This window comes from Thermobia domestica, chromosome 11 (genome assembly GCF_964235325.1).
Source record: "Thermobia domestica chromosome 11, izTheDome1.hap1.1, whole genome shotgun sequence".
NCBI classification, from domain to species: Eukaryota; Metazoa; Arthropoda; class Insecta; order Zygentoma; family Lepismatidae; genus Thermobia; species Thermobia domestica.
This window is the reverse complement of record NC_137464.1, coordinates 51,107,799-51,126,237: the sequence shown is the minus strand read 5'-3', so window position 1 is coordinate 51,126,237 and position 18,439 is coordinate 51,107,799. Positions and strand designations below refer to the sequence as shown.

Sequence of the window (18,439 nt, the reverse complement as noted above, 5' to 3'; positions counted from 1 at the left end):
TAAATGGATGTATATGATTCTCTCTTGGTTAAATCCTTGATAATTTATTCCGTTGGAATCCAGAAAAAAAATTACTTTTACAGATCCTAAGGAGGATTGGTTCATAGCTAGAATTAGCAAATTTGTCCCTTCTAGTTTCGTGGCTAAAACGGGTACCTTTGATGCACGAGGAGGGAGAATATTAAATGCACTGCGTTGATTTAGATCTTATACATGAGGTGCGTACTAAAAGTACGGACCGTAAACTCAGTGGCTCAGTGGTAGAGCACTTGACACTAATGCATGGGGTCCCTGGTTCGATTTCCGGCCAAGTAAGTTTGTGGTGGACAACGTCGTGTCCGTGGATTTTCTAGGGGTACTCCAGTTTTCTTCTACTTAATCATTCCACCAATTCTTCCATCACAATTAACTTACTTTAATCATCATCTCTCTTAGGCTAAAATGGCATAATCATGGAACGTTAAACTCAAAGATTTCATTTAATTTTTCAAAAGTACGTACAGTCTACTTAGAACCCCGGTCATATTCAATTTTCGAGTTGTGGCTCCGTGTAACGTAGTCGCTAATGCACTTGTCTTAGTTGCGAGTGGTCCCGGGTTTGATTCCCGGTGGCGAAACTCGGTCAAAAAAGTGTAAAAGTTTTTCAGACCAACCATCCTGAGGTTTTCCTGGGATTTTCCTCATTCACACCAGGCAAATGCCGGGATGGTACCTAACATATAGGTCTCAGGGCGCTTCCTTTCTTTCCCAATCCTTTCTTCCTTCCCTTTCCACGGATAGTGTGATCGCAGAGGGACGTCATCCCTCATATGTGACAGGCTGACAGAGGTCATATATGAAGAAAGCCGAGAAATGTAATTCCTAAATTCCTAAATCAATTTTCGAGTTATATGTTTCTGTGTCGTCATCACAATTTCCGTCCACTTCTACACACCATTTGATCTCTGTAACTTGCTATCAAGAGAGTCCCAGAATCACGTTTTAGATATTGAAAAATATTACTTCCGAGGGAACTTCTGAAGTGAAAACGTCTGCCTGTCAATGAATCCTACAAGTTTGGAGAAGGACAGAGGTCACTGTCACAATTCTTGAGAGCAAAATGAATAAGAAACTATTTCGATGTTCTTACAAGGTGCAAGGTGTGATTAAAGAGCACGGTTAATGTAGTAACGCAGTACCATCTACTGATGTTCTATCCATTTCAACTACTAAGCTCGGTAAGCCCTGTACTAAACCTTTGGTACAGCCAGTGTCGTGACGAGTTGAGTTGATTTTGAATTTAACGTTCTTTTCAGCAGCGAACTTATATGAGAAGGGGACCTACTGATTAACGTGGAATCCTAACCACATGAGCTCCAGCCGGGAATCAAACGCCGGTCTCCAACGCCAAAGGCGCGTACGCTAACCGCTTATCCACGAAGGAGCTCTACAGTCAGGGTCGAGTTTGAACGAGTTGTTATATGTTAGGTAAAACTAATTCACACAACTTGTAGACAAAACTAATTCACACAACTCTTAGATGTCCAAAACTATTTCAATGTTGCATTTTTCATGGTATAAAAACTATAAACTGATAAAATTATTTTACAAGCACAGTGAAGAGCATTCATCAACGTTTAAAGATACACAAGAGATTACACAATGTACTCCAGTGAAAAAAAAAATGATTTAAATGTTGTTATATCACGCCCTTCGTGAGCTTCTCGTGACGCGAAAGGATTATGATGAAATTTAGAAAAGGACATGGCATAAATTTTGTACATAAATTTACGAAACAAGATTAGAAAAATTCGAGAATTGAGATCAGTGGAGAATCGAGACCAGCCGAGAAAGAGAGGAGTTGTGAAAGAATTCTTCGAGAATCGAGAGGAGTAAAGAAAGAATTCTTCGAAAATTGAGACAACCCGAAAAAGATTTGTTCGAGAATCGAGAGAAGTCGAGAAAGAATTGTTCGAAAATCGGGACGAGTCGAGATAGAATTGCTAGACAATCGAGACAAGTGAAGAAAGAATTGTTTTGAGAAACGAGAGGAGTCTAGAATGAAATCTTCGAGAATCGAAAGGAGTACAAGAAGAATTCTTTGAAAATCGAGACGAGCCAAGAAAGAATTGTTCGAGAATCGAGACGAATAGAGAAAAAATTCTTCGGAAATCGACACGAGAAGAGAAAGAATTGTTCGAGAATGAAGAGGAGTCGAGAAAGAATTCTTTAAGAATCGAGAGGAGTAAAAGAAGATTTTTTTTAAAAAAAATAGAGACGAGTCGAGAAAGAACTGTTCGAAAATCGAGAGGAGTCGGGAAAAAAGACTTCGAGAATCGAGAGGAGTCGAGAAAGAAATCTTCGAAAATCGATACGAGTCAACAAAGATTTCTTATAGAATCGAGACGAGTCGAAAAAGAATTCTTCGAGAATCGCGACGTTACAAGACGAGACGAGAAAATCTTATTTCTGGCCAAATCTCGTCTCGTGTGCAGAATGTAGTCATTCTGTACCAAGTTTAAAAGTACCACAGGACTTTATTTGCCTTTCCGAAATTTTCTTCATTAACATGTAAATGAAAAAAAAATGCAAAGGAAGTAAAGATTATTAATTACGTCTCTGGCTACAGTACTGGTGTATAGGATTCTCAAGTTTTTAGGAACACCCTGTATATTCTATAAGTTGGTTTACTTTCTGTTTTTTGTATACTGTAGTTAGCAATGGAACACAGAATTATGTTTTAACAAGCCAAGAAATCTATAGGATTTTTCTCTCCCACCTTTGCGTCAGCCACGCCTATATAGTTATACGCACGGAGGAGGTATACCAGAAAAAAAAAAGCCAAGCACGCACAATCATAATTATTAAAGCACTTGGACAGGTTTACTAATCACACAACATGTGAGTGCCGCCTATTTATTTAGTCCATAATTAGGTATCACAGTGTCTCGTTTAGTCCATGATTCAACTAGATATTAATGATTGTTTATGTGTGTTTTACTTGGCTACTCTACCTTCGACAGGTAACTTCCGATTTCAATGAACTAATCGATTGCCGCCTTTAAAGGGAGGATACACCTACATGCTCCATTCCCTTTCGCTAATGGCCATCAGTGATATGTTCCACGGTTTCACAAAGGGCTTGAACTAATTGTTGAGAGTAAAATGCTGAATCGGTCTGCTAGTGGTAATGGAAGAGATTATACATTGAACCCAGCATCTCTAATTTGTCTCTCTCTCTCTTTTCCGGTCAGAAGAAGAAAGCCCTTTGTGATGCTTGCACAAACAAGTCAATAAGGGCCAATATGCGTTTGTGCAACAAAAAAGGGGGCTTTCAAGTGTACATCAATATTGTCAACAGAACAACACTCTATGTGTATTTTATGGTAACTGTTCCATATCGTTAGGTAATAAGAATAAAATTTAATGTTTCTACTGATGTATTTGTTTAAACCTACTTGGAGGGGGCGGTACACGAAGCGTTAACAATCGACGGTGCAATCCGTGCAACAGACCAAGGCTTCCTGATGAAATGCCCCGCATCCAGCGTTTGAATCTCACATTACAAATTACTGAATACATAAATTACTCAAATATTTGTTTTGTACATGGAGGTATTTACCTTTTAATATTTCAGATTAGTAGCAAACTTAATTAAATAAACTTATTTTTTGGTGTTCTATCGTTTAAATTTGCCTTTCTCAAATGTTCAGATTAGTAAAGATAATCTGATAAGGCAAAACTAACTCTATAGCCTATGGAACCTGGGGGTACAATGCAGTGTTCACAAAAGTTCTCCATTAACTTTTGTCCTTAGCCAATTGGATCCAATTTCTACTTTGTATTCCTATTTCTGCGATATCCATCTTAATGTTGTCCTCAATCTGCGCCTAGGTCTCTCTAATGGTAGTTTTCCGATTGTATTTTCTAGTTAAAAAGTTTGAAAGCATTCCTACTTTCTTCCATTCTAGCTAAATGGCCTGCCCACCTGAACCTCTTAGACTTGATGATCCTACCAGTGTTTAGTAAACGGTATAAACTATGCAGTTCCTCGTCTATAAATCAATTGAAGAGGGTTCATTGGTACCGCCTCTGGCAAAGAGATCAAGCTTCAGCGATAGCATCTTCAAAATAACTCGCTCGTTAGGGGTCCCACAAATACCTTGTTACAGCATTGGCTGATGCAGTCAATGAAATCGAGATACTTGTGATATATGATCATACTTTTCAACGTGACTCAAATGAGTCAAGGATGCGTATAGTTCGTCTTGGTTAAATTTTGGATACTCGTCTATGCGAGAAGGTATCAAAAAGTTCGTGCCTTCACCTAGAAGGTGACGAACTACCCAGCCCCTCGGACATGCATTTTATAATTAGGTCTTTGCATGTTAAACATGCAAATTCTGGTCACGTTAGAACAATTATTTTTTTCTTCAGGTAAATCACTGAAGATATGATGATTGAGAAGCTTCAGGTTGAACTGGGGTTTCAAAGCCGAACTACAGACCTTTATAAAATGGACTTACGGAAAGTAAAGAACCGCTGGCAAAAATGTGTCGCTACGCACGGTGACTACGTAGAGAAGGACCATCATGGTATCAGAGCTCTCCAGAGTGGATTTCTTCCAGGTGATTGCACGAACTTTTTGATACCCACTTGTATATTTTTTTATTACGTTGAACTTTGAATGCGTCCTCGTGAACAACGTACAGTACATCTTTGGTGCGAGAGAGACACGAGTTTGATTACCTGTGGGAGTTGTTGTGGTTCGGATACCACGTTAAGGTGCAGGTTCACTTCTCTTAAATTAGCCTCGCTGCTCCAGAGAGATTGAACAACGTGTCTCCAAGCACTCATATGTGTACAGTGGTGTCGGTACCGGAAAGAAAGCAGTACAGATTTTCTCCTTAAATTTTCTTATCTAATAATAATAATAATAATAATAATAATAATAATAATAATAATAATAATAATAATAATAATAATAATAATAATAATAATAATAATAATAATAATAATGATAAGTCCAATAACAATGATTATAATAGAATCAAGCCCGTTACAGGGTATGTTCGACCAGATGAAGCATGTTAGCTGATATACAGTTAATATATTTCGTCTCAACGCCACTATTTCCGACTTCCTGTACCGAAATTCGCTATCTCCTCTCCTTACTTAGTTCACGAAGCTGATTCAACACAAATTATCTTTACTGTTTCCAAGAAGTGATCCTCTGATCACATGCAGTAAAGGCTCGCGCATGAACTATTTGACTAAACGCAAAAGTGTGCAAAACTAGATTTAATTCACAGTGAAAAATTGGTAGAATACGACGAAATGACATAGTTTTGCCCTCAAATGTTCATATGTTCATTTAAAAAAAAAAAAAAAAAAAAAACGTGTCTTTGTACCCACCATACCGAAACTAATCTATCGCTATCATGCATTAAAAAGCAGATAGCTCAAGAGAATTGTACGTACTCTGAGGATAAGATTGGTGTGTAAAGCCATACTAAGAAATTAATTCCCTATTGTTACTATGCATAAAAAAGCTATGGATGTGGTGTGGTTAGCAAACATAAAAGCAGTCACTATTGCTTTTGATTTTTCTATACTTGAAGTTGTTTCATAATTACTTGAGGATACTATAGAAACTGCCTCTGGTGCGTGGGGATCCTAGTTCGATCTCAGCTCTCGCTAAGTAGATTCTGTGATTCTGTAGTTTACAAACTCCTTGGTTTTCTCGGAATTGTCCCTTTTCTTTCCACTCTTTTTACTCCACCATTTCGACCATTATCGTCTTCGTTAGCCCTTAAACATAATTATGATATGCTAAATTGAACTCTAAGAAAAGCATAGGATACTGATGAAAACACCTAAACTTTTATATTAGAAATCAAATCTGAATTCACGCGCACGGAAAACACGGTCGGTAGCCACTGGGTTACAAGAGAGCACTGTAATGGGCGCACCATCAAGAGAGCACGGGATAGAATCACTACTAAGAAAGGTTAACAGTTTATTGTTTCGTTATCATTAATTTTGATTTTCTCTATTAACTATAAAACAAAAAATCGAACCCGGAACCATATGTATAAATAATATCAATAATAAATGTAATGATAAAGAATTTAATAAAAGTCAATCTTCTCAGAGGTTTGCGCTAGGTTCCCACGTTACCGTTCTCGCTATGAATCCATAATGCACCAATAATATCATCTAATAAAGATGCTAATTGATATGTATTTATAACACATTTTTCAAATTTATTTCCAAAGTTCCTTTCAGAAATAAACATAAAAAATGGATTTGAATTAATTTTTAGCTCCCCGATGGCTGTATGGTTAACATACGCGTCTTTGACTTGAAGTCCCGAGTTTTATTTGGTGTGGGAGCTCATGGGATTCAGATTCCACCGCGTCTCATGTAACCTCGGTGATGAACGGAACGATAAGTTACAAATCATGCAATCAAATCTACCCAAACAATAAATTACAAATCTACCCAAATGGCTCCAATGGTTTTAATAATATCTTGTGAACAGTATTCTTTTTTTTTTTTTTTTTCTTAAGTTTGAAAACCCTTAGTCCTACGATTATGCACTGAAGCTAAGACAAACGATAACAATGAGATAATGATTGTGATGGAATGAAGGAAGTGGGAGGGAACGGGAAAACCCACGCACACTTTGATCACTACAAAATTCATGCATGAAACCAGCATCTAAGGTGAGCATCCTACCAGTGAGCCACCGCGGTCCCAGTAACATATTAAGTGAGACCTCTACCAAAAACCAAATGGGACCTGGTTCAATCCTCTGTAAGGTTGAGATTCATTTCTTTGCTTCCCTTACTACTCTGGTTCCACAATACCCCAAGGTCTCACCACTCCATGTAAATGGGTATATATGGAGAAACCTGTGAGGTAAAGTTGGCAGGAACGTTGTGCAGCAGATTATTTTTTAACATGTCAACGTCAAAAGAATTTTAACCTTAAGCCACCTCGACATGTTGTGAGTGGAGCAACCTTTGTTGCTTATAATTAATAGTTGTTTTTGTAAATATTCAGTTTCTTAGCTCAAATTTTATTATTATTTACTTAATATGTGTTAACTCTATATATAATTTAAAAAGACGAAATTCAGTCTTTTCTTTACTTTTGTAGAGTATAATCAACTGAATCTACTTCAGTTCATATCAGCCCGCCGCAGTGCCTTCTTGATCATCTTGACTCACAAGCATGACTTCTACACTTCTAATAGCGCAATTAACAACAAAGATTCGAACCCAAAAGTTTGTACTACTTATCTCGACACTCTGCACAAGATTTCTACGATGATACTACCAGAGAATCAATTTGAGATTCTGTTTTATTTTCCCAGGCTTGAGTTTTCCCGTTTACCAGTAAGTAGCAACGCTCTTGCCGAGATGAGGAAAAATGGATGTGAACTGCTCAAGGGACAAGGATCGCGTTATAGAATGCCACACCACAAGGCAGAAATATATCGGCAATATCTATCTATCTATCTATCTATCTATCTATCTATATATAAATATATAGATATATATACTAGCAGCGTTCACCCCGCTTCGCTGCGGTCACCCCGAAACGCAATAAACTTTGTTACTTAGATAATTTTTACTTTTTCGCTTTCAAATTGCAGTAAATGTTAAAATTATAGCGCCTGTCATTTATGTTAACCCGCCGAGTCACATGGTCATGCGGGTTGCATATAAATACGTTTATTTTTACCTATGATGAACTAATAACAAAGGATTTGTACGTATGGACACTTGAATGGTCAATTATCTCAAGACACTGGTAATTAAAAATTAAAGTGATATGATAAAAACCATCTAGGGTCCAAATCCTAATAACCCCCCAAAAATGAAAGAAATTGGTTCAGCCGTATTAGCGTGATGAGTTCACAAAGGATTTGTGCGTTCTCTTTTATATATATAGATATATATATATATCGGAGATATATATATTCTTGTCATACATTTTGTACACTACTACAAGCAGGAGAGAGAGATCTGTCTTCTTATAAGCTTTACATTTACAGAGAATAAAATCGCATTTAATGAAATTTGGTCATACTTTACAATGGGATAAAATGATAAATAACGTTACAGTGTCAATAATTTTTTGACATTATATACCTTTTCTTGAATACTTATTATCAAAATTATATATGTATATATATATATATGTATGTGTGTGTGTGTGTGTGTGTGTGTGTGTGTGTATGTGAGTGTGTGTGAAGTGTTTTGATAGAATTATTTCCTCAAATCTGGGACTTCAATTAAAATACTGAATTATTTGGATCTTATAATGTGTCATGTGATCAAATTTAGAAATCAATTTTTTATCCTTTACGAGACTTTTAATCCTGGGATTGTTCCAAAGTAAATATAAACATTTTCAAAACGAAAATAATACTAATAATAATGACAATTATAATTAACACTTTAGTAGGAAAATTGACATTCATGCATTTAAAGTTTCATATATACAAATACAATAACCAACTAGAATTGACCAATGACTACATTTTAAGCCAGATAATGAACATTGTAATCTGATCGGATAGTGCGTTAGAACAGCGAAGAAAGACGCCAGCCCGTGACCAAAAGCCCTGCTCTTGCTTTCCGCGAAAGTAGATTATGTTGACTGACGGTGCTTCCCTTTGCGTCCCCTAACCTTAGCAAATACTAGGGGATGCAAATAAAAGAACACCCTATTCTATCAAAATGACATTGATAGTATCAGTATCAGAACCAGAGGTTAAAACGAGCGAGAAACAGATCTTCTAAGATACTTTCTTTTCTCTAGTTACAGCACTAAACCATATTTCAGTTTATCTTCCTCCCTGTACTGCCACATCCCAGTCATATTTACAGTAATAAGTATTGCCTCCTTATTCATTGGGTAAAATAGGTTGTGTTTGATTTCGTTGTCTATTACTGAACAGAACCAATACTATGTGCTCACGCTGGTCAGAAACACTAATCTACTTTGTATCTCAAACACTTTATTACCAGCAACATGAATCTGTTGACAAGTGCACAGAAAGCTGTGGAAAATTCTTATTTCTTCGGCGCGGGCACTAAGTAATAGACTAGTGAGCCTCCAAGAGTTTGTATCACTTAATCTAATGTACTATGGAAGTTCCAAAATTATAATGAAAAATGAATCTAGTTTTTACGTCAGTAGCACGTCTAATTTAGGTTAAATCAGGATTATTTACAATTTCTTTGTTTGTCATATAGAATCGCTTCATAATGCCGTAATAAGCTAAATTCTCCGGACTTACGACGACACTGAAGCTGAAGATATGTTGTTAGAGCGCTTTGCTTGTCCTACCACCATACTTGCCGTTTATTTTAACGGAGTCCACTGTCTTATTCCCAATTATTCGCTGGATAAACAACGTTCTCCCAACATCTGAGCTTCCCCAACGGGGTATTTGCCAAAGAAATAACCAGATTCTGTGCATCGCTGGACTTAGGTGATTCCGTGGGAACGCTAGTCCAGTTCGACTAACCGTTGGCTTTTGTCGGAAGTTATTTGATTTTTTTCTTGTCGCAGATTAAGTACGGAAGTAATAGTCCTAATTTTTACACAATAAAAGTGTTTCCTAGCTAATCTTAATCAAACAGATTTTGCAGTTACTTGTCATTTTTTTTTATCACACAGTAAAATTATTTCAATAAAATTATAATGATTTGCTGGCAAATACATTGCCATTATAACATAATTCGGAATACATCATCATCATGGGTATTCTGCCCTTATTGGCAGGTCACTTGCCGCAACTGAGAAGCTTTCATGCTCCGCGGTCTTTCTATGACCTCTTCGGCTTCACTTATGATCTTTGTATTTTTATACCGTCCATTAATTGTAGCCTCCTTCGCCCTCTCCATCACTTTCCTGCCACCATAGTTCAGAATACAGTGATTAGATAATAAACTATAGAGAGATAGACCATAGTTTTGTTATAAACTATTGTTATTTTAATACGCTACAAGCGATCAAAATGTTAATATTTCGAACAAAATGAATGTCATATTTACCAAGAAATAATGTTACTTAAACTGTACTTATTTACATTATATATATATATATATATATATATATATATATATATATATATATATATATATATATATATATATATATATATATATATACGGGCTCATTTGTGATCTGTACAAATAAATATTTTAATGTGTTTTGAAACAGCTCTCCCAGCTACTATAATGGCTAACGTGCTCGCCTTTTGTGCACGTGATCCCAGGTTCGATTCCTGATGAGAAAGCCTTGGAACGTTTAAATGCAACAGATTACACCATAAACTTTAGGCCCACATCTCGTATAGCCTTGGTACTGAAAGGGATATTAAACTTCTATCAAATTAACCAAACGATTTTAACAATCAGGTAGTACAGCATAGAAGCATAGTTTTATTGGAAAAATGTATTGCAACGCATCAGGCAATGGTTAAATATATGTTATATATTATTCAATATGTAATGCGTGTTTATCTATTTATTTAGTTTTATGTCATTAAGTGAACTTAAGAGAACTTTCCACAAAATTGCGCTACATTTTATAATTTTATTTCGATAAAGGTGCAAAGGCTGTGCAGGCCAAGGAAGAAGTTTGTACTTCTTACTTGTTTGCAGAGACCAAAACAAATGATAATCTGACACTGCAGGTCCGGGCAATACGACGTATCAATTGAAACCTTCGAGCCAAGTTCTCTCGATTTCTGACGGGTCATCAAGAATGTATGCAGTCTAGCGTTGTCAGCGTAGTATACGATACCCCTTCTGTTGACCAGTTCTGGGGAAGATACGTTATCAAAACCAAGAGCCAAAAGATTGTTTTCGTTCTGTAAAATTGGATGTCCAAGTTGCTCCTCGCGTGAGCCAATCACAGCAGAAGTGGGTGATATATATTGGCAGAAGTCGAACAAGACCGTCATGTAATCAGTCATGATATCGCCTATAACCTATACATTCATCACCAAAGGAAACCATTTGTAGAAACTGGCTACAGCGTTTCTTTCAGAAATAAATAGAAGAAATGAATTATAGATGGTACTAGTGGTTTATTATGGTATCCTACATAGTACACGAACGAGCACAATATTGTTGTATGGTGGGTTGCATGCTTTTCGGGCTTAAATAGTACTACACTTGATTTACAAGTATTGAACTGGCTACAAAAAGAAAATCGACGTTTAGGTGCTACATGGTATGATTCAAAAACACTTACTCGATCGAATGTCTGTTTGTAAATCTCTACAGAAACGTACCGAACTTGAGCCATTTCTGAAGTGCCCATCATGAGTGATGAAGAGTGAATATCGTACTACAACAATGTGCGAAAGCAGATCGTGTTCGAAGTGAGGGGAAACTCCAGCGGCTGTGGAAAAACCCACACTGATGCCCAAAAAATGTATGTGCGTTTGGTTGAATTGGAAGAGCATCGTGTATCAAAAGCTGTTGTTGCCCGGCAGAACTCGGACTTGCGCTGTCGACCGCGAGTACACCTCACAATTTAAACGAAACGACCAGATCTGGTCAACAGAAAGGGTATCATATACCATACGCTAACAACGCTAGACTGCATATATTCTTGATGACCAGAGCAATCGAGAGAACTCGTCTGGGAAGTTTAATTCATTTATCGTATAGCCTGGTATGTCAGATTATCATTTGTTTAGGTCTCTGCAGGAACTCCCTGAATGGTATCAAGTTAATTTCAAAAGAGGCTTCTAGATACCTAAGTATCAAAATTTCTTTTACCAGAAGCCACAGAAGTAGTTCTATATCAAGGGGATTATGGTGTTGCTGAAAAATAGTAATTTATCTAACAAAATGGAGTATATATGTTTTCATAAGTTATTTTCAAATCAGGATAAATGTGTTCTCAATTTTGATTTCGTAAGGCTCAAATTGTTTTATACAAATTAATTTAAAGCTTAAAATGTATATGTAAACATGTTATGATTTTTTATATCAGAAAAACGCACAAATAAACAATCAAAGTAAAAAATATGCGCAGAAGTGGTATGATATCATATCACTTTGACAATGCAACTTAGGGGAGGGAGAGAGGAAGGTATATAAAAATGATAAAAAATGTCCGATATTACTGCCAAATTCATAGTTTTTGGGATCGCTGAGATGAGTGAGCCGATACCGTTTAAATCCAAATTCAGCCCCGCAACTTGGGGAGAAAGAGGAGGAGGAGACAGATATAAAAATGATTGGAAATGACCGATATTAGCATCAAATCCATAGTTTTCGAGGTCACTGAGATGAACAGTGATTCTTCCGATGCCGTTTAAATCCGTTTAAAACGAAAACAGCACATGTCACGAATATCAAACACATGAGAAAAGGAGTTTTGCGTTTAAAATTTTTATTTTAACCCAGCGAAGTGGGTAATCGTTGCTGGTTTCTCATAATAGAAGAAATCAGTTTCTATGCAAATCTCATAATAATGGAAATCTATGGAATATCAACTATGATGAGGATATTGTACTAAAGGAAATGAGAATTCTTTAACAAAGGAATATGCTAGAAAGATACCGAAAATATGCATTTTACTTTCATTTTACTTTCAGATTCACACACTTTTGTAGACATACGAGTAATATAGTTAATTGAAACTCTCCATATAGTGCTACCGGGAAAGCTATATAAGTAATCAATATACCAAAACAAAACTTATATACGTGTATATAATGGAGGATATAGAATCAGTCTACAACGGGCTATGGATCCCTCGGGCAAAATGTCCCATTAGTGATGAATGAAATACCATTCTCAACTTCCGCTGGACTAGTAGCTTGTAATGTATCGAATATTAATTTTACTTTTGTTTGTTGGGAAAAGGGAAAAGAAAAAATGGACAAGAACTATTCGAACCTGTTTAGTTTCCTGTTTGGGTGACAACCGTGCGCGTGTACGACACAATAAGGGAGATCTTTTTTTCTCTCAATGTCAGTGATGTTCGCACGATCTAGATTGTCTGCGAAATAAAAAGAAAGGAAAAAGTTTTGATTTTTTTTTTAAAGTTGGATGTCAAGAAAAGGAATCAAGACAGCATCTGAGTTTAATTCTTTTTTTAAAAAACGTATTTATTCTCTGATATCTTTTCCTACCATTAAAAAAATAAAGTATCTGTTGTGCTGAATTGGGCAACTGCAGAGCCAGAGCGAAGTTCACGTCATGCAAGCACGAAACCAATTTCAGCAAGTGTAATGAATCTTTTAAATGCCCAGTATCTCAAATTTTGTCAAAAAATTGTAAAGTATCGATAAAGTCGGAAGAAATTACGACAACTGCGTTTCTTGTTCGCGACAAAATAAGTTTTTCATTGATTTTATCATTTTTTGTTGTTGTTGTTGTTGTAGTTATACCAATACATTGCATTTATTTAATGTTTAAAGCTTTCTCCTCTATATTTTCCACTATTTTTTTCAAAAGAACAATTATTTATTTATTTTATTTTATTTTACTTATTGCCAAAATTTGACTAACTAAGTTGACACCGCAGCAATGATAGACAATTACTCGGTAATCAAATGTCTGCACGGAAAACTGTTTCGCATGTGTTCTTACCTAGCCAAGGTCTGTTTCCTTACCAAGTTTAATTAAGATCGGATAAGTTCGGTAGATTATATATGATACATATTGCCTCTATGATTTAATTATTTAAAGAAGTCAAATAAAATGTATAACGAAAATATTAAGAAATAATTGTAAAGAAAATGTGAATTATGTTCAAAATATGCTATATCAAATTCGTCGCTTTCGGCTCTTTTACATTAGATATATACACTGAGAATAAACGTAGGTAACTTATGTAAAAGCATAGGTTACATGCGTAAGTTCTATAGTTTTTGGAGTTAACGTAAGACTAACATCCTGCAGCAAAGCAAACTTAAGAGGTATGTTTTATACATACTTCCCGGATAAGCGTACTTCTCGTACGAAAGAAAGCACTGTATATAGCAGGTCAGGTACTCACATATAGATGGACGTATACAACATATAGCTAACGCGTGTAACATGCGTATACGCATGCAATATATGGAAAACTTTTAGATGTGCAGACATACTGCAGTGGCATAAATGTAACCTCTAAGCGGAAAAAGGGCAGTGGATATGTAGCATATGAATAACGTATGCTCCGCAGATATTTCCATAGTAAACATAAGAATTCCGAATGATTGTACAATATACCACTGTCCGGATAACGGATTTTTGTCCGTGTAAACATTCCACCGTACTAAACGGTCAGATGCTTAATAATAATAATAATAATAATAATAATAATAATAATAATAATAATAATAATAATAATAATAATAATAATAATAATAATAATAATAATAATAATAATAATAATGTTTAACATGAAATCAAGAGCCATGTTTAAATTGTAACTTAGTTGGCTCCTCAGAAAAAAAAAGTACCAAATCGCCGATTTACTTCCACACATATACGCCCAAAACGAACCAGTGACCAATCAGTAAGGTGGTTAACCTAGCAGGTGCTAATCTTCGGATATTTAATGTTACAATGTTTGTAATGTTTAATTTTAAAGTAAAAAATTTCATTTACTTCATTATATTCTTCTTTTCTAAAACTATTTTCTTTGTTTGGTGGACTCTGAGACCAAGGTTTACGTATAGCCGCTTAACACTCACACGCACATACAAACTAGTTTACTTTGACTAAACAAAAGGAAGAGGCAGATAATTATTATATAATACTGCTCTCGTGCGTTATGGTTAATAATTTTGCTTTTTCTTTAAATTTTACTATTTCTTGTTAATTTAAAGTTATGTTTAATGTGTTTTCAGAAGCAAGAACATTTATAATCTACAAAGTAAATGAAAAAAACTTGATGTCACAATCTATTTAGGCTGGAAATAAGGCGGAAGTTTAGCTGTATGGTGCATAGTTAGGAAACCGCTTTCCAACTTTCGACCTGCTTCAGTCTCTCTAAACCTGGAATAATTTTATAATATTTTAAGTATTTTTCGAATGTCCTTACGTGGGGTCAGTATTAAACGTTATATGTCTCCTACTGGAATTTGATCTGGAGACCACACACACCAAAACTTTTACCCTTAATAACCTTTAGAAAATTAAAATTAGAACTAACCGTCAGAAAATTAGAGTTTTTGCTGGACACTTTATTATATCGTTTTGCAATCCCTACACAACGAGAAAGCAAGGCACACTGTAACTCAGTTTTAATTTTGTAGCAGAATAAAGATTTTCAAAATATGATGAAATAAAGAATGCATGATATAGGTCACCTACAATTTTTGTTACAACTATCGTAATGTTACGTATGTCCTATATACATTTTTGCAAAATAAGCAATAGCTCGAGCAATAAGATCAATTTTGATATTGTTGTTTGTTTTTCTTTATTCAGAATATTGTCAAACCAAAATGAATTTATTGGAACATTCTTACAATGCATTATATGCAGCCTTAAACACAACTGACTTTTCCATTTTGACTACTTCGAAATCTACATCCCATGTACTACCGTGATGGGCAAACATGTTTACTGCTCTGTAGCTTTGGATGGTGATGAACCAGATCCTGTATATGTTTCAGAGAATGTAACACGAATACGCGGAAGTAGGTGGTAGTTAGTATTTACATGTTTCATATAGAAGACAGCCCGGATTCGATTCCTGTAGTTTAGGTTTTCCTATTAACTGTAGTTTCTGGCTCATATAGACTAGAACACAAAATAATCAAACAAGAAACCGAAAAGTAATTATAATAATTCGTACCCAGGAACAAAATCGAGTCATTACGTTTTCTGGAGTTTATAGATAAAGAAGATTTTAAGTCACCTAAACCGTGAGCGACTTCTTTACGGATTGAAGGCAATAAAATTAATCATATGTAAATAAGTAACTCCAACAGGTATTAGGTAACACAATATGATTTCATTAATCATGTTGCATAGATAAAAGAATTGGATATACTGTACAAAATTATTTGCTTAGTTTCACTTATACAATGCTTTGTAACAACTCTTCTTCAACGATGGCATGAGTCCTACTCGGTAACAAACTCAGTAACACACGATTCTAAGGTAAGGTATTACAGTATCCGTTAACATAGTTTAGAGTCTCAGTCTGGGCTTTCATGAGGAGGGAAATTGATAAATTTATACTGTGTGCTAACGTATTTATTATTTCCTTCCGGAACAGGTTCGAAATTTTGCAAAGATTCAGCCGTGATTTTTATTCAAGGTTACTTTAGCGTGATCGTGTACACACACACACACACACACACACGTCATGAAACATAAAAGAAAAGCGATCTAACAAATGATTTGCTTTCTCAAACCGAAACAGTAAAAAAACACTCATGCAAGTGGTGATTTGACATAATGTAGCGCTACGTCAATGTAATTGTACGTGGAAGTATTATAGTATGTTGTAAATAATATCAAACATAATTTCTCAGTGTATTTACTATACAGATTGAAGGGACTTTTGACAATAAGATTATATAGGTGACGTACCTGTTTCTTCGTCCAAAATTTTTGCACTTGTCAAACGAACTTGAAGACAACAGTTGAATATTACCACTAAAGTAATGAATCCTGTGAGATACCTTCTTCTTGTAAAAGCAGATTTGAAGGTTGGTACAACACTGATAACAGTGCACGGAATCATTATCATCACACTTTTGTTATTATTACGAACTCCAAGTTTAGAAATCCGGAGATAGTAAGAAATTGTAACGACAAATACGTCACTGTAAAACGATAATGTAACGAATTCCAACACTTCTTTTTGTTGGTATTGTACTCGTGAAACACATGAAAACACTCATACTATTTCGAAAACACTGACTAAAACAAGTATTAGAAAACATTGAAACAAAAGGAAACAACAGCACGACGGAAACACTAAGTTTGTTTTACGTGATAGCAAAATGAATAGTAAATCTTGTTTATCGTAATCCTGTAGTACTCAACACTTTTTTTAAAAAAAAAAAAAAAACTTTTAAGTCAAGTGATTTTTATCGTAAAATTTAAAAATAAATACTTTTTTCTCAGGAATGTTTATCACATAATGTGAATCGCGTTTATTTGATAATTATCCTATCTTTATAACAGTTTTATTCGTATAGCTGTATTTTTTAAGAATTTAAATAAATATAATCAATTTCTGTATGTGTTTATTTCTGCTTGAACGTTACTGAGCGTAAAAAAATGCATGATCTCCTTTCTTGAAATCACAAGCCAAAAAAACCTTCGGTTTAAAATTTTTTCTCTAAAATTTCAACATACAATACACAAACTTCACATGTCACAACACAACAAATATCACATCACATTTTTTTTACTTTTCTTCCTCATATAACAGACAAATTCACATAAATTATTACGGCTTTCTTCTTCCTCTTCTTTTAATGGATTACAGGTTCACATTTCATCAAGATCAAATTTATTCTTGGGACGAGAGTTGTGTGAAAAATACAGATGGACGTTCGTATTTAAAATTAAGGGGAAAAAAAGAAAAGAAATAAATGTAAAGGAAGGATTGTCACCGCAAATGTATCGTTATTATGTAAATGTAACTGGGAGAAATGTACAGAATATTATCTTTATTTTATTTTATTATTATTTTTCAAATCATTTTCACGACGAGAAACACCGTCTGCTGTGGAGAAGCGCAGAAAAATGTCGCCGTGTTTGGTTAAAATTGCTTTGCCGCGAAAATCGGCGTTACGCGAACAGCGCGCACAGTTTCTTCGCTTTACCACTGCACGAACCGCGATAAACTACCGACTGAACTGCTCGCACAAGGCAGGAGCATCACAGGCTTTCCACGCGCGATGCAGTTTCCACCAGTAACCCGAATTCAACCGAAAGATAACGAACGCGCACGAACTATTCGCATTTCTTTTTTTTTTCGTTTCCCTAACCAAGGAGAAAAAAAAGAGAATATATCCATACGGCAGTAGCAGCGTCCTCAAAGCATTTATGCACAGTAGCGCAGTAGACAGTGAAGATTGCACACACTGAAATACACATACATATATATACATATATACACGCACACACATATGTAAACATAAACGCACATTTAAAACGAATCTTCATACCATGATGTTTAACCCACTACGAATGATTAGCGTGAATATTCATAGGTTTTTGATCATATTTTGCTTTATATACGGACTTACTGGATTTCAAATCAGATTAACTATTCGCTTGAGAATTACTGTAACGTAATCTACTTTAATGTATCCGAAAGAAATAGATCGTATGTATTTCTCCAATAAGGTATAGAATTTTTCTGCATGGCTATTGAAGAACAGTATCTAGTCAAGCTTCTCTTTGAATTTAGCGTATTGCTTAATGTTGGTATTATTATTATTATTATTATT

General features: G+C 35.2%; 1 long non-coding RNA gene across 1 annotated transcript in view; it reads right to left on the bottom strand.

Moving 5' to 3' along the window:
• LOC145664070 (uncharacterized) overlaps positions 1-17,869 on the bottom strand; it is a 321,106-nt gene extending 303,237 nt beyond the window's left edge. Inside the window, exon 1 of the long non-coding RNA XR_014127322.1 lies at positions 16,563-17,869. This is a non-coding gene — a long non-coding RNA (uncharacterized LOC145664070). The remainder of the gene's footprint in view (positions 1-16,562) is intronic.
• Positions 17,870-18,439: the final 570 nt, after the last annotated feature.